Raw genomic sequence first — 25,533 nt, 5'->3', positions numbered from 1 at the left:
TGCGACCGCCTTCATCAAGAGCAAGAGAGAAATGTTTCTCTCTTGAAGAAATGAGAGAAATTTTCACATTTTAGCTTGTAATTGTATAGAAATATAAAGAAGTCCATTTAATGAGATACAGTGAAAAGAATTGCTTGTAAATGGTTATATAAAGACAACTTTACATTTCTCTCATATACATTCATGCATGAAAGTGTTTTCTTCAAACACCTGACAAACAACAAATGTCATATTAAACAATATTGTCACATTTAACATCAGCTCCAGAGTAACTAAAGTTAGAATCAGTGCTGTGCTTGTTTTGGCTCAGCCAAACAGTTAAGTATGCTTAACATCCATGTGTGTCCACTCATGATACAGTACACACACATAGTCAGTTAGAGTCAAAAAGCCACCTTTGATTACTGAATGACATTTACTTCATCAATGAATCCCAGTGAGAACTCTTTGGGCTCCCTACCTTACAATATAATGAACTTTGAGACTAAATGTGTTTGTTAAGTGCTGCTGTATGAGTAAAGCTGAACACATCTAAAGAAGCTGTTCCTGAAATGTGACTTTATTAGAAGAGGACGGATGGATGAGCACAGCCCTCTCAGCACAGGGCTGCCAGGACGTTTTTACACCAAACTTCAAGATCAAAGTACATTTACTGGATTTGTTGCTTTTCAAAGACAGTTAAAAGCAAAGTCCAGTTAGAAGAGCTTGTTCTGATGAAGACTTTGAACCTGTAAAAAGCAGCTAAGTGAATAAAGATCTGTGTCCACCAATCCTCAGCAGTGACAACACTTAACACTAGAATTACTGAGCCTTTTTTCCCTGGTGCAAGTCCCTACTACTAGATTTACTAGCCTGCGCAAATTTGCGTAAATTCCCCCCGACCTTAACACCTCTTGGCACCCCACTGAGATTTTCACAGGTCTTCAGCTCCATTGTTCTCCTGCTTTTGTTGTGCAAACACACCCTCCCCCAACCCCTAACCATGAGAGATTCAGGTCTTTCCTTCCGTGCAAGGCTACTTTCCTTCCTTACCTGCAGCGTACTATACACTATGGTAGTTTGTATATGCAATATTTCTTATATGCAATATTAGTTCTTGTCAATCCTTGTCACTACATTGGATGCCTGGCCATAAACATATATACACAGAGTTGTACATATATTTATATATTTATATAGCACACCCTATATAATATGCATAAAGTCTAGTTATACACACAGACACATCTATATGTGTATATATATCTATATATATCTATATAGATCTATATAGATCTATATAGATATATATAGATATAGACAGACAGACAGACAGATAGACAGATAGACAGATAGATAGATAGATAGATGTGTGTGTGTGTACATACACCAATATTTTTGAATACTCGTGTCCATATATATGTTTCCAGATTGTTTGTATAGTGCACTTTCTATACCGTGCTCTGTCCACTTTTTTGCAATGACAATGCAGATTTTCCACTTGTGGGACAAATAAATGCAGATTTGCTGTGTGTGTGTGTGTGTGTGTGTGTGTGTGTGTGTGTGTGTGTGTGTGTGTGTGTTTGTGTGCAACACTGGCATTTGTTTACTCAGATCCAAGGCAGGCCAAACCTCTGTGTTACAACCTACATACAAAAGAAACACATTCACAATATATGGGTACACAAGTCTGTTTTATTTCAAAGTGTTTCAAACTTTACAGCGTTTGCAGACCCAGTGTCCATCATCCCTGCATTTGGCACAGGTGAATTTCTGACATGTTGCACAGGTAAACCTGCTGCGATTCCTGTTGCAGCTCTCTTGCACCTGGCACTGCGTTGTCTTTACAGTCCCTGGCACAGAAGCTGCAGCAGCCTGCCTCTGTGCTAATATTTCCTTGTGCTGCATGAATCGGCAACGAAGTTGCTGAGCTAGAAGACTCAGAAACAATCTTCTTTTGCCTGTCCACCCTGTACATGCCTTGTACAAAATCTAGGCATTCACTGCCGCCAGGTCCAGCATATTGTAGAAAACCGCTACTGGCCACCTGCGTGTCTATAGGCCTGTATAGCACACATCAGAAAACATTGTAGCACTGGTGTTAAATTGTATTCACATACATTCATGTGGTTATAGTCTGTTATCGTGTTGGGTTTCCTCTTTCTGCCATCACCGATCGTCACGTCTTGGTGCATGGAACAGTCTTGTTTTTTTTTAGGTGCATAAATTGTCAAGGAGACACTGTCACTTCTAAGCACTGAAGTGGAGAACACCTCTCGCTTTGCAGTATCTTTTGCAAGTTGAGGAAGTTCACGCCGGACTTTATTCACCATGCCCAGTAACGTTGTTTTGCGCTGCAGCAGTCTGTACGACAGTGACAGTGAAGTAAAGAAATTGTCCATTGTGACATTTCTCCCATCATCCAAAAACGGCTCCATCAGTTTCATGCCCACGTTCTCTGCCAGCCTCTCTCCCTTCTGACGACTGGGGTCCTTTCCCAAGTAAGGAGATGCACTGCAGACATATTTGGTGTCCAAATTCGTGGCCATCCAGAACTTGATCCCAAATTTGTCTGGCTTGGTTGCAATATACTGTGTGAATGGACAACGAACCTTGGTAGGAAACAGCTGTTCCCTACCAAGCATTTCTTGCAGCTGGCAACAACGGTCGTGCATTCAGTATAGCTGTGACTACTGCAAGAAATGTGGTCAAAATCTCATGAGTAAGTCGAAGCATTTCTACCAGGCATTTCTGAAAGTTGTAACACAGAGGTTTGGCCTGCCTTGGATCTGAGCAACTCTAAGTGAGCAAATGCAAATGTGCCAGGCCTCAAGGATAATGGGTGGTTTGCACAACAAAAGCTGTAGGAGGAACAAGCTGACGACCTGTGAAAATCTCAGCAGGGGTGCTTAACACCTCGGGACTTGCACCAGAAAATAAAAAAAGCCAGTAATTCTAGGGGGTTTTGGGTTTAGGGAAGTTACGCAAATTTGCGCAGGATAGTAAATCTAGTGTTAAACATCAAAATCCTTCATGCACACCTTTTTCTCCGCTGTGCTCAAAATGCTCTCAGCTGTTAGAATAGAATAGAATAGAATAATCCTTTAATTGTCCCACAAGGGGAAATTTGGTTGTATCAGCAGCAAAAAAACACACATATACAACCAGAACAGGACACAGAACCGAAGCACAATTTTTACATATTTACATCATGGACAATAGTTACCAGAGCAGAGTACAGTACAGTTGTTTAAATTAGAGTACACATAGTGTGCAAACATAGCAGGATACTGAAAGATGTTTAAATAGTTAAGAATATTTAGAATAATTAGAAAGGTGCAGATTGTTTATTGTACCTGTGCATTAAAAAGTAAACATGTAACTTCCAATAAGTTAGTGTATATATAAGCTGAGAAAAGTAATGTGCAAGTTATAACAGTAGAAGTTGTTACAGCGCTGATGTAAACATCTGTGTTTGTTGGGAGCAGTTCTGATTGTACAGTCTGACAGCTGCAGGGAGGAAGGACCTGCGGAAACGCTCCTTCATGCATCTAGGATGCAGCAGTCTGTCACTGAAGGAGCTCTGCAGCAACATTTCCATGCATGGGGTGGGAGACTCTGTCCATCAGAGATGTTATTTTGGCCAGAGTCCTTCTGTCTCCCAACACCTGCACTGGGTCCAGGGTGCATCCCAGAACAGAGCTGGCCTTCCTGATGAGTTTATCCAACCTCTTCCTCTCAGCTGCCGATAAACTGCTGCTCCAACATACAACACTGTAAAAAATGACAGATGCCACCACAGAGTCATAGAAGGTCTTTAAAAGCGCTCCCTGGACTCCAAATGACCTCAGCCACCTCAGCAGGTAGAGTCTGCTCTGACCCTTCCTGTAAAGAGCATCAGTGTTGTGGCTCCAGTCCAGTTTATTATTCAGGTGAACACCCAGGTACCTATAAGAGTCCACTATCTCAATGTCCACTCCCTGGATGTTCACCGGTGTCAGTGTGGTGGGTCTGTGTCTCCGGAAGTACACCACCAACTCCTTGGTTTTCCCGGCGTTGATCAGCAGGTGGTTCTGCTGACACCAGTCTACAAAGTCCAGAGTCCACTGTCTGTACTCTGAGTCGTCCTCACCTGTGATGAGGCCGACTATGGCAGAGTCGTCAGAGAACTTCTGTAGGTGGCAGCGTGGGGAGTTGATGGAGAAGTCTGCAGTATAGAGGGTGAAGAGGAACGATGCCAGCACTGTTCCCTGTGGGGCCCCCGTACTGCAGACCAGTGTATCAGAGACACAGCCCTGTGACCTCACATACTGTGGACGTTCTGTGAGGTAGTCCAGTATCCACTGGGACATATGGTGGTCCACTCCTGATAGCTCCAGCTTGTCTCTCAGAAGTCGTGGCTGGATGGTGTTGAAAGCACTGGAGAAATCAAAGAACATGATCCTCACAGTGCTTCCAGGCTTCTCCAGGTGAGTCAGAGCTTGGTGCAGGAGGTAGATGATGGCGTCCTCCACCCCGATGCCAGGCTGGTAAGCAAACTGCAGCGGATCCAATGAAGACCTCACCAGGGGGCGCAGATGGTTTAGAACCAACCTCTCCAGGGTCTTCATCAGATGCGATGTCAGGGCTACCGGCCTGTAGCTGCTGAGGTCCTTGGGATGGGAGGTCTTTGGTACCGGTACCACACAGGAGGTCTTCCACAGCTGTGGTACTTTCCCCAGTGACAGGCTCAGGTTGAACAGATAACCTAGGATGCCACACAGTTCATCTGCGCAGCATCTCAGGAGCCTGGAGCTGACGCCATCTGGACCTGCAGCCTTCCGCACCTTGATCTTGCGAAGCTCGTTCCTTACTTGAAGTGCTGAGATAGAAAGAGTGGGTTTTGGGGGAGGGGTGTGTATGTTGGAGTCCACAGAAGCCGGGGGTGGGTGTAATGACTGGGAGCTGGGAGGTGTGAAGCTGAGAGGTGTGAAGTCCTGAGATGAAGGACAGTCAGTCCCTGAAGATGAAGGAGATTGCAGCAGGGGGGACGATGCTGTGGGAGGGGTGGGTGGTTGATCAAACCTTTTAAAATATTTATTTAGGTCATTCACCCACCCCAAGTCTCCTGCAGCCTGGGGGGTTGGTTTTTGTCCTGAGATTGTCTTCAGGCTGTTCCAAACCCCTCTGATGTTGTCCTGTTGCAGCTGCTCTTCCATCTTCCTCCTGTAGTTTTCCTTTCCTTGCCTTATCTTCCATTTCAGCTTCTTCTGGACAACTCTCAGCTCCTGTTTGTCTCCAGATCTAAAGACTATCTTCTTCTCCTTGAGGAGAGCCTTAATTTCAGGATTTATCCATGGCTTGTTGTTAGAAAAACACCGTACCTTTTTGATGGGTACGGTGTTGTCCACACAGAAGTTCATGTAATCCGTAATGCAGTCTGTGATGCTGTTGAGGTCATCCTCCAGGGGGCTGCAGAGGTTGTCCCACACAGTAGAACGGAAACAGTCCCTCAGGGCCTCTTCAGTCTCTGCCGACCATTTCCTTACTGTGCGTTTCACAACTGGTTCTCTGTGTACCAGAGGTTTATACACAGGCTGGAGATGAACCAGATTGTGATCTGAGCCCCCCAGGGGAGGGAGAGGTGATGAGCTGTATGCCTCCTTGGTGTTAGCATACAATAAGTCCAATGTTTTATTGTCTCTGGTGTGGCAGGTAACATACTGGGTGAAGGTGGGGAGAGTGGAGGACAGGGAGATGTGATTAAAGTCCCCAGAGATCAGGAAAAGGGCCTGAGGGTGCTGTGTTTGGAGTCTGCTGGTTACAGTGTGCAGGACCTCACAGGTGTAAACTCTCGCGGTAGATAGTACGGTCTCATGCTAACCGCTAGCAGCTCAATGTCCTTACAGCATAGCGTCTCTTTGATAGATAAATGCCCAGAGTTACACCATCTATCGTTCACAAACACAGCCAGACCCCCTCCTCTCTTCTTACCACTCTCCGTTGTTCTGTCGGCCCGGATCAGATGAAAACCATCCATGTTTACGTGTGAGTCCGGAGTTAGCACAGTTAGCCACGACTCTGTGAAGCACATCAGGCTGCACTCCCTGTAGCTCCTCTGATGTCGGGTAAGGGCTGCCAGCTCGTCTGCTTTATTGGGGAGAGATCTCACATTCCCCATAATAATAGATGGAATCGCTGGCCGGTACCTCCTAACTTAACTGCGACGCCCGATCCCGGCCCGAGTACCGCGTCTCTTCCTCCTCACCTCGCGGGGGATGTTAGCTTGCTCAGCGGTAGGCATGGCAGCGGAGGCTCCGAGGGCTAACAGCTGATCCCTGCTGTAAACAATGGGAGGTCGGACCTCCACGCGCTCTCCGGACAAACATGCCGTAAAAAATGTAATAAAGAACACCATTGTCCATAGAATTCTGAGCTCCATTGTGGGGGACAGCAGTCCACAATAGAAAAATAAAAACAATAAACACAAAAACAACAGAGAAACATATATTAAAGACAAAAAAGGACTCGTTCAGGTCGGAGCTGCTGATACTGGCTGCCAGCTCGGGGCGGTGCCGGAAGTATATCCGCCGTAAGTATATGTGGTTAAAGTCAAGGAGAAAAGTTTGACATATTTCACAACCATTAAATGTTAGAGAAGCCTCTGAAAACCAGCTCATGGTTACTTCCCAAGCAAACACCTCTGCTTGTGCTCACAGAGCCTCAATCACAACAAAAGAGACAAGAATAACACTAGTGAGGACAAAGTGACACCAGAGGCTGGAGAAGAGCATGAAGTGACCATTGTGTGTGCACACTTTCTCTTGGTCGCACTCTTCATATACCAGTGTGACAAAGTCCTGAATACAGCCTCAGTTTGCATGTTAGTCCACCAAGTTCCATCTGAGCTTTAAAGAAAACACACTCAGCTTTTCCTTGGATTTTCACACTTGTTGGCTTCATACAGGAACTTCAGCATTGCTTATTATGAGGCTAAAAGCTTGATATAGACATAACAGTTAATATGTCAGCAGTATATAACAGCCCTGCACACCAGCACTGTGCTTATATTAGACTTTAATCAACATATAGTTATGATTTCATCACAGTAGCTCAACGGGCTCACAAAAATATTCCACTAATGTAACCTTATTGTTTTATTGACATATTGGATTTGTATATGGTGTGTTTGGATAAATGATGTATCACACTGTGAGATGTGCTGCAAAACAAACTAACACACTAACTTTGTGTTCTTCAAATACTGAGGAGTTTGTGTTGGGTTACCAGGTTAGCTTGTGTTGGCTTTTTTTACATGAGAGAGAAGACAAATGTGCTCCAATGATACGTTTTCACACTTTCTGATCAAACAGAATTTCAGATGAGTTTTTCACGGCTCCATGGACCTCCATCTCTCTGGCTCAGAGACAAAGGCTGCCTCAGTTTGTAACTTCCTCCCTCTTCCTTGGAATGCATAAAGGAGTAGGAGCACGACTTCTGTGGCAGAGCTGACATGACTGTGAACTGTGATGTTTGATGTGTGTTGGCTCTCCTGCACGCAGTAATAAATAGCTTGATCACAGCTCTTTCTGTGTTGCAGACTTTATTTACAAAATTCCACAACACCCCCCACCCTCCCACTGTGAACATGAATTGAATATTCAGAAGAAAATGAATGGATAGACTGACATTTGTTTAAATACTTCTAGAAATCTGAGCTGTTGGTGTGGTAATAATATTAGAGCTAGCAATCTTTCTTACTGAATCTCTACTGTGAGTCATGTTACCTGAGATTAATTCTATGTTTACCTGACAGCCTGGACACATGTGCTCTGTGAAGGATCAAAATCAGATCTTAACTGCTTACATTTAAGGAGCCTGGTCATATTTAGTTGTAATATGAACCAATGATTTTCTGATTGCTGATTCTAAGACAGTCTTTGTGGAAATCCTGTTTGGCTTTTTGTCATTTTAATTCTCTTTTCTGTTTTCCAGAACAGTTCGCCACAGTCGCTGTCCACATGGGTCAGTGGGACCAAGAAGCACTCTGCTAATGTGTGGACTCTGACCAGCAACATCCAGCAAGACCCAGGCAGAGTTTTCTATCTCCCAGCTGGTGTTTTTTGTTTGTCTGTGACTGGAGAGTCAGATTTTTGTTGAGCTTCACACTTGCAGAGGTAAGTCAGTTTGCAGAGATCCCTCCCACCCTGGCTTTATGTGCTAGATGCTGTATCTTCAAAGTTTGTCTCTTGATTATTATTCATACACAGTAATGTGAAGCATGCTTATATCTAGTATAACTGGAGCAACCTGGTGCTCTTCATTTATGGAGGCTGTTGAGTCTGAATGTTGGATGTTGTGTATCTCTTGTTCTCTGGGCTTTGTTGCCCTCAGTCTTTTTGCAGGATCAGAAAACAAAACCAGGATGACCGTAAATGTTTCTTCTCCAGTTGGATGATGATAAGACTGTGACACGGGATGCCACCTTTAGTCTTGTGATGAAGCAAAGCTCAGGAAGAAGTGCGATTAAATGGTACCCACATGTGTGCTGCTGAGAAGGATGTACAAGGGCACCTGCAGCTAAATCCAAGCCGCATTTTAGTTGTAGTTGCAGAATGCCATAGGACTGAGACAGCTGAGGCATCAAATGTTTGATTAAACGGATGAAAAAGAGAAGTTTCTTCCCTATAATTATCACTTTTTAAAATATGTAGCAACTTCAAGTCTGTCAGCGTGCTGAGGTCACAGAAACAAGAAAAGCAGCTTCAGACTTCAGAGTGTTGTTTACAGTTTTCTGTCATCATGATCTCCCCTGAAGTTTATCACTATTAGGCAAGCAGTAAGTCCACAGTGCTGTAATGATAATTCTGACTTTGGTCACGGTTGCATAATATTTTAATAATATACAATTATTTTTTGTAATTCATATTTTTTCTGTTAATCAAAAATTTACTTTGTAAAATTTGTATTTGAGAATGCAGAATGTGACAATATATTTTTGTTCAATATTTAATTTCTTTCAGTTGCAATTGTTAAATGAAAAAAAAAATATATATATATATATATATTCTAATTTAGCAAACTAATTTATCAAAAATATATATACATATACTGTATTAGTTTTTATACATTAATTTGACACCTGTATTGAAAATACCATATTGTATTCATACAGAATCAGTTTGGTATCATTGTTTGTCTGATTGCTGAGCTAGTTTGATCTGTTTAGATCTAAAGTATCCAAAGTTGAGCTCTAATGTTTCTTCACCCTTGTGTGTGTGATATGTGATTTCCTACATGCTGACAGAGCAGAGCGGCAGTTTGTTCTCACAGATGGTGATGGTGTGGAGAGACGGTGGTGTTTCCTCAGAAGAACCAGCAGAGTCACCAAGGGCACGAGTCCATCTCACCACCTTGACTTGCTGACTGATGCTCGTCTGCACTGCACAGAGGAAATCAACTGACCGAGGTTTGTCCAGTGACGTGTTATGAAATGTATATTTGTTTTATGCTTACAGATATGTTTTTTTGACAGAGGCTCTGCAGAGTTTAGACAAAGCAGAGAAAATATGGGCTTTACATTTTACTATGATTTACTGGGACATTTGTTGCCTGATGTTTAGCAGGAATGGAGGAATGGAATCAAAGGGAGATGTTTTTGATGTTTTTGTCATGTGAGTAAATCTTCGGTATTATTTATTTGCTTGGTTATATTAGGAGTGTTTCTGAGTGAGGGAGAGAGGAGTCATCATCCAGGTAAAGTGACGTGGATCAGTGGATACACTTGTCTCCCCTTTAAAGAAGATACTCTTAGAGAGAGACGATCCAAGTCATCCTTAAATGTTAGTGCTTTCAAATACACAAACATTTTTAAAGGACAAAAACGAACATCCAACTTTGACTGTAATACAATTAAATTTTTGCATGTGTGTTTTCAAGCTCTCAGATGGGAAGGATATCAGTCTTGGACTGTCTAACCTGCCGGAGCAGCACTGAATGACCACCACACATGAGCATGTTCCTGCGACATTCAGCATCTGATCTGCCATCTGTGTGCTTCTGCGTTTGGTAAGTAGAGCTATCTAACTACAGTAACTCTAAATACATGATATCCATTTCTAACGGCCTGGTTACTTCCTGTCAGTTATTGTAGAAACCATGTGGTCACCTGACCTAACACTGTTTCTTCTTCTTCCCCTTAATGTTGAAGTTTCAAATGTCCAACAACTGGAGAGGAAACTACACCAGTGTACTGGGATGTTTCACCAACACGTGCCAGATGCTGTTCCTTCATGGTGACATCACCAGAGACAGCCCCGCCCACCTCAGGACCTCGCCATTGATCATGATGGTTATAATAATGACAGCGAGCGGAACTAAGACTGTAAAAATCCACGACCAGAATGTTTAGATGCTTTCTAATTATTAATGAACACTGAGAGCCTCTTTCTGTGTTTTGTCTGTTTTGGTTTTTTTACCTCATTTGTTACTAACAAAGTTCACCAAACTCACACAGTTTACATTCTGTATGTTTCCATCTTTACCAGCTACACTCTTAACTGCAATTAAGAAAACAAACCGTAGAAATCGTTGCTTTTCTCTTTTGTAATTGATGATAATTCAGTGAATATACTGCGCTGCTTCCTTTTGTTTCGTCACACATTGCTTTAAGTTTTTCAGTGTCCAGTTATTTTTTTTACTGCTGTTTGAATTCTCTATATGTTTGACCCTGTAGACTGTTTGATGGACTGCTTGTCTTCCTGTTTGTAACCGCTGCCTGTTTTTGACTAAAGATTTGGATTTCTGACTTTAACACAGCCTCTGCGTGTCCTCCCTTTGTGTCCTCTTCCTCTGTGAATGTGTTGCATGTGTCTCACATTCATTTTATTAACAGCTTTCCCACAGTCAGTTGCATCACCATTCATTCACAGCACATTTCAAAAGGATTCAGATTAATACAGTGATCTTACAGTCAGAATTATCCTGACAGACTGCCACTGTAAATTATCTTTCATCAGGTCAATTTTAAAGCTCAGTATTTCAAAGCAGGAGTTATGAAGAATCATATTGGCATTAGGACTGTCACAGCACAGGATCAGACTCACTGTGCATGACGGCTCAGGTCAATAATGTTTGTTAGATTGTCAGTTGTTTAGTGCTTCTGTACAGTTATGGTCACCATCTCTATTTCAGTATAATTAATATGCAGAAAACACTAAAAGTTGATTGTCTTCCAATATTCTAGCATAATTAAAAAACTTTGACTTTGTAAGTACATATTAGTCTGACAAGCATGTTTCTGGTCAGTTTGGAAGAAATAATATCACAATGTTGATCTTTTTTTTAATATTCCTTCTCTTTTACAACATAAACTGTGATCAAAGCTACTTATGTTCACAGCGTGTAATAATAGTGACAGTCCAGGGCATTGTGGTCTGTTGAGCTAGGGTTAGGGTTAGCAATTCAGACATATGTAATCAATCTCTTGCTGGATATAACAAACACCTAGGAATTCATATTATAATTTGATTTTCATGAAATATTCATATTCAGTATCAGTCATTTTATATTATAACCACGTATCCACCCAGGCTCATGGTGGGCCAGGGCTCTGTCCTGGGATGCTTGAGTGAAAGGTAATGTACACCCTGACCAGGTATCCAGTCTGTCAGTTGTTTTCAGTATTTGGTTCAAAAATATGAGTGAAAACAAAAATCCAACTAGGATTCTTGCATATGATGGATGAAGTCTTATTGTCCAGCTGATCCATCAAACCCCCAGCAGGTGAACCTTATTCATGACATAACACAGTAACAATGTATAAAATTAAACAGCAACAGTCTAAATTTAAAGTGCATTCTAAACTCCTCTTCAATAAATGATATGGATGTGCAGAGAGTCATTCAGGACTGTAAAACGTGAACTACAGAACCCAGAGTCTTCATCATTAAATCTCTGGTTGCTTCATTTTTCTATTTTATATCATAAACTTTAAAGGTTTTAGTAAAGTTGCATTCTCATGGTGAGGCAAAGTGCTTTATGTGTGCGTGTGTGTCATGAACGGCTATAAAAGCCCTTTAATTAAAGAACAAAGCGGGGTTTGAGTTCGAGTTACGGCAGACTGTCGCTACTTCTAAATGGAACGCAGCCTTCCTACGGCGGACAGCTAACAACAGGAATCGGACGTGCGGTCCACCCTAGTCCACAGCAACCACCATAGCAACAGCCTAGCATGACTTTAAAACATATTCTTTCTTCATAACTATCAAAAACGTGAAATGATTTGTAAAGCATGAAAGTGTTACAGCTGCAGAGAGCTATGGCGGTATCTTTGGAAGCTGTTTACATAGCTAATAATATACGATGTAACCATGGAGACAGTCAGTCACGTGAGCTAGCGGTGCATGTTTACTACAGTGAATAAGGTGATTGCGTGCACAACGTCCACACGCTGCAGAGGGTAAAAACATTACTTCAGTATTGTTTTATATTTATATATGTTTGCCTTCTGTTGACCATCACCTCAGATTCACCATTACAGTTTCAGCATACAGATGTACACTGTCTAAATATGAACACATTCAAAAAAATCATGTCTCAGAAATAAGCACAGCTGTTCATGTTTGTCATTAGAGTTTTATTTGTAAGAAAATTGTGAACTTCATATTGTGTATCAAATCAAAGAACATTTGACACGTCTGAGTCATTGCTTTGCCCTATGAGAGCTGGAATAAATATATATCCTGACAATTACAGTTGAAACAGTAGAGACAGGTAGAAATGGGATCAGATTAATCTTTGCTTAGTCAGATACCTCCTGTGTTCAGTCCATCATATTAAAAAACAAACAATAGCACGATCCGTGTGATTTTGCATCCATTTCCAAATTGTAGTCAAGCAGCCCAGTCTCATAAATTGGTAACAGAAATGTCTCTAATGTAGACGTGCATTAAAAGACCATAAAGGAAACACTAACATTTATGTGAAACTAATTGTAATAAAAAAAGAACAGGTGCTTTACAGATTTAAAAGAAAGAATCTGAAAACAACACTTTTTTTGGTCTAAGTGGTCAAAGTAGAAAACAGAACTGATGTTCAAGAACAAACCGTAGCTGCACTGATATTACACATCTCCATTGTTGTGGTGAACAGACATCTTGCTTTTAAAACCACATGCAGTGTGTGACCATGACTGTCCACTGAGACCATGAACGCCACTTCGCTGAAGTCTTCTTCTTCTTCTTCTTGCCATCAAAATGGAAGCAGAAAGAGCACGAGCTGCTTTGATCTACTGAAAGGAAAAAGAACATATGAGCTGAAACCATTAAGATAGAAACAATCATTCAATGCAGTGTCTCACGTAGCTTAGCCTGTTACAACTGTTGATACAAGCTCAGTACAGTTAACACAGTGTCAGGGAACTCCAGTGTGGGAACTAGTGGCTTTAGGTTTGTAGTCATTTAACTTTCATCCATTCATTCATTTAATTCAGGAGGAAGAAATGTCAGGTTGGTGCAGGCTGGTTAAATGCATTTGGTCCCATGCTGTCTTTAACTAAATGACTTGGTTCTCTTTATGGCTGGGCTGTATGTGGGGTTATATCATGTTATTTGGGCAGGAGTACCTGTCCTCTATTAGGCTTAGAAAGTTTCTCCATAAGCAGAGCTTCTAACTCTTATAGCTTTTAGCACATATGTAGCTGTGCAGGCTGACAGGTTTTTGGTGGCTCTTTTTACCCCACACTGGTTGTGAGTGTGTAATGACCCCCACTAGTTCTTTTGGGTTGCAGTTAACTTGGGAGAAAGGGGTGGGTCTGCCAGGACTAGATAAATAAAAATGATCTGGGATACATAAATTTCATAATGCATGCATATATCTCTATAAACCTGGCCTGAGGGCTGCCATTTTTTACATGCAGTTATTTCTCTTAGAAATGCTGGATCTAAATAATGAATGTGTTACAGTCAAACTGACACTGGTCAGTGTAAATGGCTCATTGGGACATAGAAAGCTTTAAATTAAATAAAAGCTGTTTACAGTCAGAATTTACAAAAACTATGATTGTAAATAAATTCAAACAAGTGAGCTTTTCTCTTTGTGCTGAATATCAACACTGTGACTTCTTAGACTGTAAGCTTTACTTCAGCACAGTTGTAGAAGCCGTCACTCCAAATGTCTTTTGATAACAAGAAAAAAATACCTTGTCAGTAGACGGCCTGAAGTTCTTCTCCAAACATCTTCTGCCATCGGCTTTGTCTGCTGGTTTGAAGACAATAGACCACAAAAAGATGATTTAGTCACTTTGTCTGCATCATGCAGCTTGAATGTGTTGTGTAACGATGTTGAATAGCCGTCGTTATCCCTCTGCTGTGTCAGTAGGATTGTACTGTACAGCATCTCATTGATATGTGAGGAATGCTTATGTAACACGATAACACACGTCTGGTCTTACATCATTAAAATACAACGGGCAGGAGATATTTAGATATTTTTATATTTATATTACATTTTATAGCTGACAGATATTACTAAATAGATAGAATTTACTAAATAGCTCGATGAACATGAAAAATATGTCCATAATCACAAATGATCATGAGAGCCAGTAGAATAAATTGAACTGGACACTCAAAAGACGTCCTTAAATGCTCTTTAAGTGGCAGAACAAACAAACAGTTAATCGCTTACTTGAGATGAAATCTGCGCAGCTACTTTGAAAACAGCTTCTAACTGGTTCCTCCTTTAACAGGATGACTGCTCAGGGGTAAGGCCACCATGCAGTCCAGCAACCTTTATGGTTCTGCTTTGATTCACCAGGAACTATTAGGGAAACCTTCCAGCGCCTCCTGTGAAAGACACAGGCATAAACACACAAATATTTATTAACATGTTCCACAGTCTTCCAGTTTGATTCTCATCCTGTGGACAACAACGTACAGAGATGCAGGTTTATGTTAACTTTTGTAAGGTTTCTTTACTGAACATATCCAGCTGCAGCTCCACTGTGATCCTGAACTGGATAAGCACTTAAGAAAATGTGTCAATAAATGGACAAACATCAGCTTACTATATTCACCCAAACAGACTGGACCAATAATGCTTCACTGAGTTAGAGACTTTAACAGTCTCTTCTATGTAAGAATGTCTCGTGCTGATGGACCTGCAAACTTGACAACAAAGGTTTTTCAGACTACATGTAGCTGTCCTCTATGTCAGCTAACACATTTACATTCATGTCACACATATTTCTGCTTTCCAATTTTTATCATTATTACTTACATTTTGATTGGATACCTTGAGTTTGTAAAAGATCAGATTACATAATTGGAATACAATTCAACAAAATTCATGTATCCAATTCAAGGTCGCGGGAGGATGAAGCCTATCCCAGCTGATACAGGACAAAGACAGGCTGCTAGTTATCGCAGGGCTAACACAATACGTGTGACAGAAAATCCACTTAAATGTTTGATATTTCTAATAATAATCATAATTATGACTATTATTTGAAATATTATTTAAAGGTTTCTTTAGAAATACATTTCAATTTTTTTATAACCCCTAGAATATAAACCTGAGCTGTTTCAGATTCTGACCTCTGACCTCAGTGACCAGGCTGTGTCCTCACTGCAGCTCCCTCTTGGAAGTACGTCTGCTTCTTGTCTTCCCCCAGTGATGACCGCCTGCCCTTAATATCACGTACTGTACCTGAGGAACAAAACAGGACAAACACTTGCCTTTATTTAAGAAGTACATTCATACAGAGATAATCTATGGAAACACACTAGTTCACCCTTTGGGAGGAATCAGCTCCTGTGAAACATTTCTGTAAATCAACATTGTGGAGAATGAATGAAATGAGTTCTTCAGGTGACTCAGCAGTCCCACACTGACAAATGAAACTTCTGTGGAAGGAAGAAGAATCTGTATTTAATTGATTTCCAATCCAGTTAAACTATTAAGGATTAAGCAACAGTGCTCATCTTTGCTCTTCTGAAATCTGTGTTAAACAACAACTAACATAAATTAGTAACAAAGCTGAGTAGAGGCTTTACAAACCACCAGCAGCCATAATGCTAAATTTTAATCTTCATATGTTTCTGAGCTGTCTTCAACCTGCTTTTAACACATTAAAGTCCCACAGTCAATGCAGCCTGACTCAATCCTAAATGTTCAGCACACACAGAGACACAGAGGTACTGTTTAAAGTTTAGTGTTAACCTGAGTCACTGATCATTTACAGTATTACAGAGTCTGGCAGTCTTTGCATGATGTCCACGTCACTGTAAGTTTCTAGCTGACTCTCAGGTGTGACAGGTGTGCCAGCAGGAAAGAGTGATAAGAACCTGCATCCTGAGGTTTGTCATGCAGGATTAAAGGAGCCAGGCTTTGTTCACACAGCTAGGATTGTATTTTACACTGACCCTGGGTCAGTATAAGTATCATACAGTTTAAATGAAGCATTGAAACTTGCACATATTTATTACAGATGCATTGAAGCTAATCTGGATATTTACTGTCAATCTATGGCTGCGATTAATCACTTTACTGGAAACTTTATTAACTAGTAACTTCATCAGTCATGACAGAAGCTAATATTTCTGTCCCAACATCGTTTAAACAGTAACAGCTTTACTACAATATAAGCTAACGTTTACACCGTAACTTTAAGCTAGCACCATAAAGACGGTAAAACCCGTAATAATATCTACAAATGCATCTTAAAGCTGTTATATTAGCACTCGCTGTATTACTAATGTAACCCGTTCAAGTGTTACGCCTGTTGTCGTTGCGTTGTGTTACGGTGTAAGAGTAAGAGGCAGGAGACAGTACTGGGTCTTGGCTCTTTACTGCACATCTGCAACACAGAAATAGTCTGATCTGTGTGTGTCATGCGTCTGCCAGTGCACCTCTCCTCCGGCCATGCTGAAAGGAGCTGTGCCTGCAGCTTCATTAACACTACAATAATATATCAGATACAACAAATTGTTTTAAAACATTAACTTGAGCTCTGAAGACAAAAAGCACAAAATAAATAATATGTCACTGAAAAATCATCAAAAACAACTTATAAGAACAATAAACATAATAATTAAAAAAAACAAATAAACAGTCAGATAAATACAATTCAATAACCAGGACCCAATACTTTGGTACTTACAATTCAAACATTATGCTTAAGTTCAATCATATTAATAACCGCCATGCAACAGGGAATACAACACTGTACCATAAAAACAATGAACGAAAGACTGCATCTCTAAAACACAAGAACATCTCCATACCTGCAACACAGAAATAGTCTGATCTGTGTGTGTCATGCGTCTGCCAGTGCACCTCTCCTGACGAAGGAAAAAAGAGTGCACGCTGTTAAAAAAAGACTGCCGCGAGTACGCTCACAAGCCGCTAGCGATCAGGCTAACTTAGCATGCTAGCATTTCAGCTGCGTTCTCGGCTAAAACTCATTAAAAACATATATTTGCAAACTCCGCCCGCCACAAAACTTATCCCGAACGAATCTCTTATTGACAAACAAAAACGCTGCGGTTCGGCTATATTTATATTGCAGCTTGGGCTCTGAACAAACTTTAATTAGCAGAGAGCAACGTGGCAGTGACTTACCTCCGGCCATGCTGAAAGGAGCTGTGACCGGGGCACACATGCACGCGCCCACGTCACTACGCAGCGCACACACACACGAACGCACACAGACTCAGATCACACAGGTAGGAGAGTGAGATGCAAAATGACATATTTAATCCAAAAAAAAGGTGTTTTGGGTGAAATTCACAAGTATTTAACACATATGTTACACTAACATAAGCACATTAACATTATTGACACTCGCTGACTTTTAATAGTCATTGTCTTGATGCATTCTCAATCATCCAGGAAAGTAAATCTCCAAAAGTTGAATCTGTTCATCTGGACGTAGCGTTTTGTGGGAGAAACGTTTCGTCACTCATCCAAGTGACTTCTTCAGTCTCAGCTGCAGCTGACTGCAGGTTTCCCCTTCCGGCAGACAAGGGTAGGTGCACAGTATTGCTTAACCAGAAAGACTATCATGAGAAGATTTTGTCACTACTCAGTGATGAAAATACTTATGAGCCCCTGAAACGAGACCCAGGAAGTGGCTACAGGAAGAGGGTGATAGACTGTCTGAAGCAGTTGGAACAAGACAAGGCTATTGACCGGACCTCATACCACAGGCTGTACCCAGGGGAGTCTACACCAAGTCTGTATGGTTTACCGAAAATACATAAGCAGGGTGCACCTTTAAGACCGATTGTCTGCATGATCAACTCGGTCACCTATAACATCTCCGAGTTTCTGGCTTCGATCCTAAACCCGCTGGTGGGCAGCTCTGAACACCACATCCAGAACACCCTGGATTTTGTTGAGAAGGTGAGAGATGTCATTATGGAGGCAGATGAAACCATGGTCTCGTACGACGTTACATCTCTCTTCACTTGCATCCCAGTCACGGAAGCGTTGGAGGTAGTCCGTAAGAGATTACAGGATGACACCAACCTCAGCAACAGGACCACTCTCAGCATCGACCAAGTGTGTTTGCTTTTGGAACTGTGTCTTCATTCCACCTACTTCACATACAAGGGTCAGTTCTACAGGCAGAAACATGGGTGTGCCATGGGCTCCCCAGTTTCACCCATCGTGGCCAATTTGTACATGGAAGAAGTGGAAAAGAGGGCTTTGCTATCCTACCCTGGAACACCACCAAGCCATTGGTTCAGATATGTGGATGACACCTGGGTGAAAATCAAATCTCAGGACGTACTACATTTCACGGATCACATTAACTCGGTGGACCGACACATCAAATTCACCAGGGAGGATATGAAAAGTGGCAGGTTAGCCTTCTTAGACTGTGAGATTTCCATCAGTAATGGGGGACATCTAAAGGCTGACGTGTACCGTAAACCTACACATACGGATCAGTATCTAAGGTTTGACTCTCATCATCCACTGGAGCACAAACTGGGTGTCATCAGGACTCTACAACACAGAGCGAACACCATCCCCACTGACACAGCGGCCAGGGAGGCAGAAGAACAGCACATCAAGAAGGCCCTGAGTAAATGTGGTTATCCCAGCTGGACTTTTGTCAAAGCGGGAAAGGCACCTAAAGAAAGCTCCAGCCGATCCAGGAGAGAAGGACAACCGCTGCCCAGGCGAAAACCTGTAGTGATCCCATATGTGTCAGGAGTATCGGAACAGTTGAGACGCATTTTTTCTAAACACCGTGTCTCCGTGGCTTTTAAACCCCAAAACACGCTGCGCCAAAAACTGGTCCACCCCAAGGATCGGGTCCCCCGACACAAACAGAGTAACATAGTGTACGCTGTTAAGTGCCAGGAGGATTGCCAGGATTTATACATCGGGGAAACCAAACAACCTCTAGCGAAGCGGATGGCACAACACAGAAGAGCTACCTCATCAGGCCAGGACTCTGCAGTCTATTTACACCTACAGGCCAGTGGACACTCTTTCAATGATGAGGATGTACACATCCTGGACAGGGAGGAACGCTGGTTTGAGCGCGGAGTCAAGGAGGCCATTTACGTGAAGAGGGAAAGACCATCTCTGAATCGAGGAGGGGGCCTAAGGGTACATCTTTCGCCATCTTACAACGCTGTGATTGCAGCCATTCCCCAACTCTCTGTGAATGGTACTCATGGCCATTGATCAGTGTTCTTTGATCAGTGGGTTTTGGTCAGTGATTGTTGATCAATGGTCATGGGAATTTGCATAATTATGATTAAGGAACTGACCTCACAGCTCATTGTTCCTTCAGTGGGCTGGTTTCAGTCATTATGCAAATGTACTGTTTATAAGGTTTGGGGAAACCTGCAGTCAGCTGAGACTGAAGAAGTCACTTGGATGAGTGACGAAACGTTTCTCCCACAAAACGCTACGTCCAGATGAACAGATTCAACTTTTGGAGATTTAATAGTCATTCTATAAATGCTGTCCGTTTAAATGGTCTTACCTGTAACACTGCTGTATCCACCGGATTCCAGCAAGAGTGGATTCTGGAGTCTTCCCACGCTCCTGTCAGTGATCCTCCATCTGGATGGATGAGAACAACCTTCTGAACAATCTAGCAGGTGGATGGCCCACATCTATGGGACTGATTTCTGCTAATAACGCCCATTGTATGGACTGATAACAGCCGAAGTGGGTGAATAAAGTCACCCGGTTGCTAGCTGTGCCATTACCCAGCATACACCTCTTCCTCCATAAATGCAATAAACGATACAAAAGTAATGGCCTATAATTAATTTATCTGCTGTATCTGCTGTTTCTCAGGTAGTTGTTTACATTATATAATATATTGTGTTCAGTACACGTCACTACAATGTGATTTCGGAAATGTATAAATATACGAACAACAGGCTCTTCCGCGGAAATCTCTTGTCGTCAATAAACAACGTTTAGGGAGCTCTGCAGTATTCAATAGGAGGACCCTGCACGTCAATTCTCGACGCCAGGGGGGTACCCTGCGCGTCGATAAGCGAAGCAGAGGGAGCCTGACCATGCGTCACACATTTGACGAGTTGGGAGTGAGAACGTGTTGGTTTGTGCTAAACAATGATGGAAAGTGTTATAAATGACTTGTTGGCCTCTGATCTGTCACAAACAGCTGAAACGTGTCTCTCATGAGTCACATGAAGGTTTCTGACAGAAAGGACAAAAAGTAGCTGCAGTCAGTTTGTGTCATTTTTAGATTTATTCATCTGGGAGAAAAATCTGAGGGACATTAAAATGTGTTTTTCACCAGAGACAAGAACATAAATATAACGTCACAGGTAAATGAACATATTTCAAGTAAACAGCTGGACTGATCAGGTCCAAACACAGAGTGATCAACAAACAGCTGTCATATCTTTATATATAAGCTCTTTATAAATCCTGTTCACTGCAGTCTGTTTCCTAATAATGTCAAACTGTTAGAAACACAGAAACATGGTCTTTGTTGACATAAACCTGTCTGGGATCCTTTGTTGTTCTTTTGATGCAGAGTTACATTATAAATATAAAGAGTTATTTCAGAGTCTCATCAGTTTTCCTGCATGTCTTTATTGAACACATCAGCAGGGCTGAAGCTCTCATGTTAAACACACACTGATCTATGGACACGTTCATGTGTTTCTAACAGAACCAGGCTGTTATCAGCTGCACTAACATGATGTCACACACACTGAATGTAACAGTGACATCATCACACAATCTGCTGTGATTGTTTCACTGTCATCAAACTAGTCAACAGAAGTAGAATCAATAGAAACAATTATTTACTGACAGCATATCCTGTTGTTTTGTTTTGTTTTTTTCAATGTTGAAATTAAAACCTAGTAGCAGTTCCGAGGCAGATGAGGGACGGTCCCAGGACGGTCCATCAGCGGTGGAGCTGGCCATCCTGGAGTTCCTGAAGAGGCCATGCTAGTCTCCAATGGAACATTTCCTCCTCAGCCTTGTCCCTGCTCTGGAGAGCAGCTGGGTCCTTTTTATTCCTGTCTCTCTGTAAATACTTATATTTTATATATTTATATTATATTATATTATATTATATCTTTAATGTTTTTCTGTTTGAGAATTTTAATATAATTTAAAATAAATTTTTATAATGACTAATGTCTCAGTTCTACTACACAGCAAATGTTGGCACACGACTTGACAGAATTTATTTCATATTATACTAATGACAGAATATATTAAAACAGTGGGATGCAAAAGTTTGGGCAACCTTGTTAATGGCCATTATTTTCCTGTATAAATCGTTGGTTGTTACAATAACAAATGTCAGTTAAATATATCATACAGGAGACACACACAGATATTTGAGAAGTGAAAAGAAGTTTAGTGGATTTACAAAACGTGTGCAATAATTGTTTAAACAAAATCAAGCAGGTGCATAAATTTGGGCACCACAAAAAAAGATATGAAATAAATATTTAGTGTATATCAATGTGTGTGTCTCCTATATGATATATGGGGTGCCTTTGTCTGGACGTGCTCCCCATCCAGAGCTCCACAGCAGAGAGGGAAGTTCCAGCGCTCCTGGAGTCCCTCTGTGATGGACCGCCAGTCTCCAGGTGAAGGCACCGCCATGAAGTCGTCCACTAGACAGTCCCAGATGGCCGTCGCTACCTGCGGGGTGATCTGGCACACTGTGGACACACCGACTCTGAAACTGAACGCGATGGTCCTGAAGGAGTCCCCGGTGGCAAGGAACCTGGACAGAATTGTTCAAAATTAGTATTATGTGTACTGCAGTTACAAAATACATTATTCAAATTCCAAAATACTTTTGTGATGTCAGATTTAAATTACAAAACATAAATATTACATAAAACATTTTGTAATTATAAGGATAATTACATAATATATATTAGATATAATATAAAACAGTCAGTTGTTTTGTTTTAACTTTCAAATATCATAATTTGATTGGTAGCAACTTTTACCACTACAGTGTGCCAATCACTCATAATTCCTCAACATGTCAGTCAGGTAGGAATAAAGTAAGACATTAATAGAAATAAAGAGTTGTATGTTGACTTTTAAAGTCCATTTGGCACGCCTTCACAGCGCTGGATGTGGACAAAAGTGGCAAAGTCTCTAAATCTCAGCTGAAGGTGCTGTCCCACAACTTATGTACTGTCATGAACATTCCTCATTACCCGGTGGCTCTGGAAGAGTACTTCAAAGATGATGACGAGGGTCCTGTCTCCAACCAGGGATACATGCCATACCTGAACAAGTTCATTCTGGATAAGGTGAAGGATAACTTTAACCGTCAGGACTTCAACAAAATGTGCTGGACGTTGTGGTATAGGAAGAACCTGGAGCAGAATGAGCTGAAGATCTGTAACGATGACGCCTTCAAGATCTGGTGCATCTTCAACTTCCTGTCTGAAGACAGATACCCCCTGATCATCGTCACTGAGGAGATTGAGTACTTCTTGCGTAAGTTGACAGAGGCGATGGGGGGAAGCTGGGTGAAGGAGCGCTTCGAGGAGTATAAGCTGTAGCTGAACTTAAAGCAGCAGTGTCTGAATGCATGGGAGCTCATCAGCCTAGTTGGGTTGGGTCATTTCAGTAAGGGCATGGACCATCAGACGCTCTCAATGGGAATCGGTGAAGTCTACCAGGAACTCATTCTTGACGTGCTCAAGCAGGGCTATATGATGAAGAAAGGGCACAAGAGAAAGAACTGGACGGAGCGCTGGTTTGTGCTGAAGCCAAACACAATCTCATACTATGTTGGTGAAGACTTGGCTGAAAAGAAAGGAGACATCCTGTTGGATGGAAACTGCAGTGTGGAGCATTTACAGGATAAAGAGGGAAAGAAGTGCCTCTTCCTCATCAAGTCATCACAAAAAAGCTTTGAAATCAGTGCATCAGACAAGAAGAAGAAGCAGGAGTGGATCCAAGCTGTTCAAAACTGCGTGACTCTGCTGCGTCAGGGCAGACCAGCGCCGCACCGCAAGGCTTGACAGAAGCGCAGAGAGCTGCGGCTGAAACAGCAGGCTAAACAGGAAGAACTGGAGCTGAGGATGAGGGAGCTGCAGACAGCCAATGAGGCCAAGCAGCATGAACTGGAAAATATGAGGAAGGCTCTGGAGGAGGCAGCAGCTAACGCAGCAGAAGAAGAAAAAAGACGCCTTCAGACCCAAACTGCAGTACCTGCAGAGGGTCCATGAGCTGGAAGACATATATCGCCAGCTGGAACACGCTTTGGAAGACGAAAGGTAAGCTGCAGACACGATTACTGAAGCAGGAGGCCAAGAAGAGAGCAGAGTTAGAGCAGATCCATTTGCAGCAGAAGCAGGCCATCTCCGTCACGGTGGCTGAGAAAGAGGAACTGGAGAAGGAGCGTCTGGCCAAGGAGAGCGCCCTGCAAGCTGCAATGAAGCAGCTGGAGCAGCTGGAGCTGGAGAGGCAGGGGGCGCTGGAGCAGTATGAGACGGTAAAGAAGAAGCTGGAAACTGCGACCAACAACACCAAGACCTGGAAGCACAAAGTGGCTGAACATGAGGGGTTGTTACAGCTCATTCAGCCAGGTGCCAAGGGGCAGCAGAATATCACAAACTGGGGCCCTGCAGCCTTTTCTGAAGCAGAGCTCAGTCTGAGGGAGAAACAATGGCGGGAGATGAAGAACCAGGCGACTTAAGCTCAGTAAAGCTGCTGTAAACCATTATCATAACCTTAAACATGTTTAACTAACAAGGGAAAGATGAGACAGGCCTGCTGGGATGTACTGGAACGTCTCTGATGAAGCATATCTTTGCCAGGATAAAAAGGCATTTTATAATAAGGTGGCATTAACTAATCAATAAATCTCACGTTACCCTGTAGGAAGCACAGATAGAACTGATAAACATGGCTCTATGTTAGTGTTGTTCCACCATTGATTATCTCTAAAACCACCAACAAGAAAACGTCACCTCATAATTTAGGGAAGGGAATTGAAAAGGATAATTATTGCAAAATAACTTTTCTTCAGTAGAAAAATGAGACATAATCAGCACAAAACCAATAGAAGGCGTTCGGTTTATATTTGTACACACAATGTGACAGTGACAATAGGAGTAGTGCCAAACCGGACCAGTGACTATGACAACAAACACGGTCCATGGCTCAAAAGACGAAGACATTGTTGAACAGAGGGATCCAAAGAATTCGGTATTGTGGAGATTTGGAGATTTTTCACCATAAGCAGACCACAACCAGGTGCTCCCCGCAAGATTTCAGACAGAGGAGTGGAAAGAATTGTCAGAAGAGTTGTCCTAGAGCCAAGGAGCACTTGTGGAGAGCTGCAGAAAAACTTGGAATCAGCAGAAGGCACTGCACATCACCCCCAAAACACCATACCAACAGTGAAGGTTGGCGGTGGGATCATCATGTGTGGGACTGTTCTTCAGCATACAGCACTTTATATTATCTATATACCATCTACCAGGATGATGACGATGAAACGCTTCAGCAAGATGATATTGCCAAATTAATTAAAATTTAAAAAATTAATAAATTAATTAAAAAATGTTAAATACTTTTCCACTGTGTCATTTTTCATTCTGTCACATACATTTTGGACGTGTGGCTTGGAGATATAAGCTTAAAAAGGAGAAAAAAAAAGTGGGTGGCTGTAGCTCAGGTGGCAAAGCAGGTCAGCCACTAACCAGAAGGTTGGTGTTTCGATCCCAGGCTGCTCCAGTCTGCATGCCAAATATCCTTGGGCAAGGTACTAACGTCCATCGGAGTGTGAATGTGTGTGAATGTTAGATAATTAGCACTAAGTTTATAAGTGCTTGTGTGAATGGGTGTGATTGGGTGAATGAATTAGTGTATAAGCGCTTTGAGTGCTCAGAGTAGAGTAGAAAAGCACTATTAAAGAACCAGTCCATTTACATGTAGCCCTTTCCTTGCTTAAATAATTGGAAATATTTTTGAAAAATTAACCTGTGATAAGACAGCATATCAAGATAGAATATGCTAGATAGAACCATATAACTAAAGATGAACCAAACTGTTCACAATTTCATCTAGCTC

The 25,533-nt window shown here is 41.9% G+C and overlaps 1 long non-coding RNA gene and 1 pseudogene across 1 annotated transcript; one reads left to right on the top strand and one right to left on the bottom strand.

The window, feature by feature from the left end:
• Positions 1-14,715: 14,715 nt before the first annotated feature.
• LOC134624209 (uncharacterized) lies at positions 14,716-20,021 on the bottom strand. The gene is made up of 3 exons (XR_010093476.1): positions 19,967-20,021; positions 15,555-15,666; positions 14,716-14,804 (listed from the first exon to the last, which is right to left on the bottom strand). It is a non-coding gene; the product is annotated as an uncharacterized LOC134624209 (long non-coding RNA).
• Positions 20,022-22,541: 2,520 nt separating this feature from the next.
• Positions 22,542-24,265, top strand: LOC134620291 (switch-associated protein 70-like; annotated as a pseudogene).
• Positions 24,266-25,533: the final 1,268 nt, after the last annotated feature.

Source organism: Pelmatolapia mariae, linkage group LG3_W (assembly GCF_036321145.2).
Source record: "Pelmatolapia mariae isolate MD_Pm_ZW linkage group LG3_W, Pm_UMD_F_2, whole genome shotgun sequence".
In the NCBI taxonomy this organism is placed as follows: Eukaryota; Metazoa; Chordata; class Actinopteri; order Cichliformes; family Cichlidae; genus Pelmatolapia; species Pelmatolapia mariae.
This window is presented reverse-complemented; position numbering and strand designations above follow the sequence as displayed.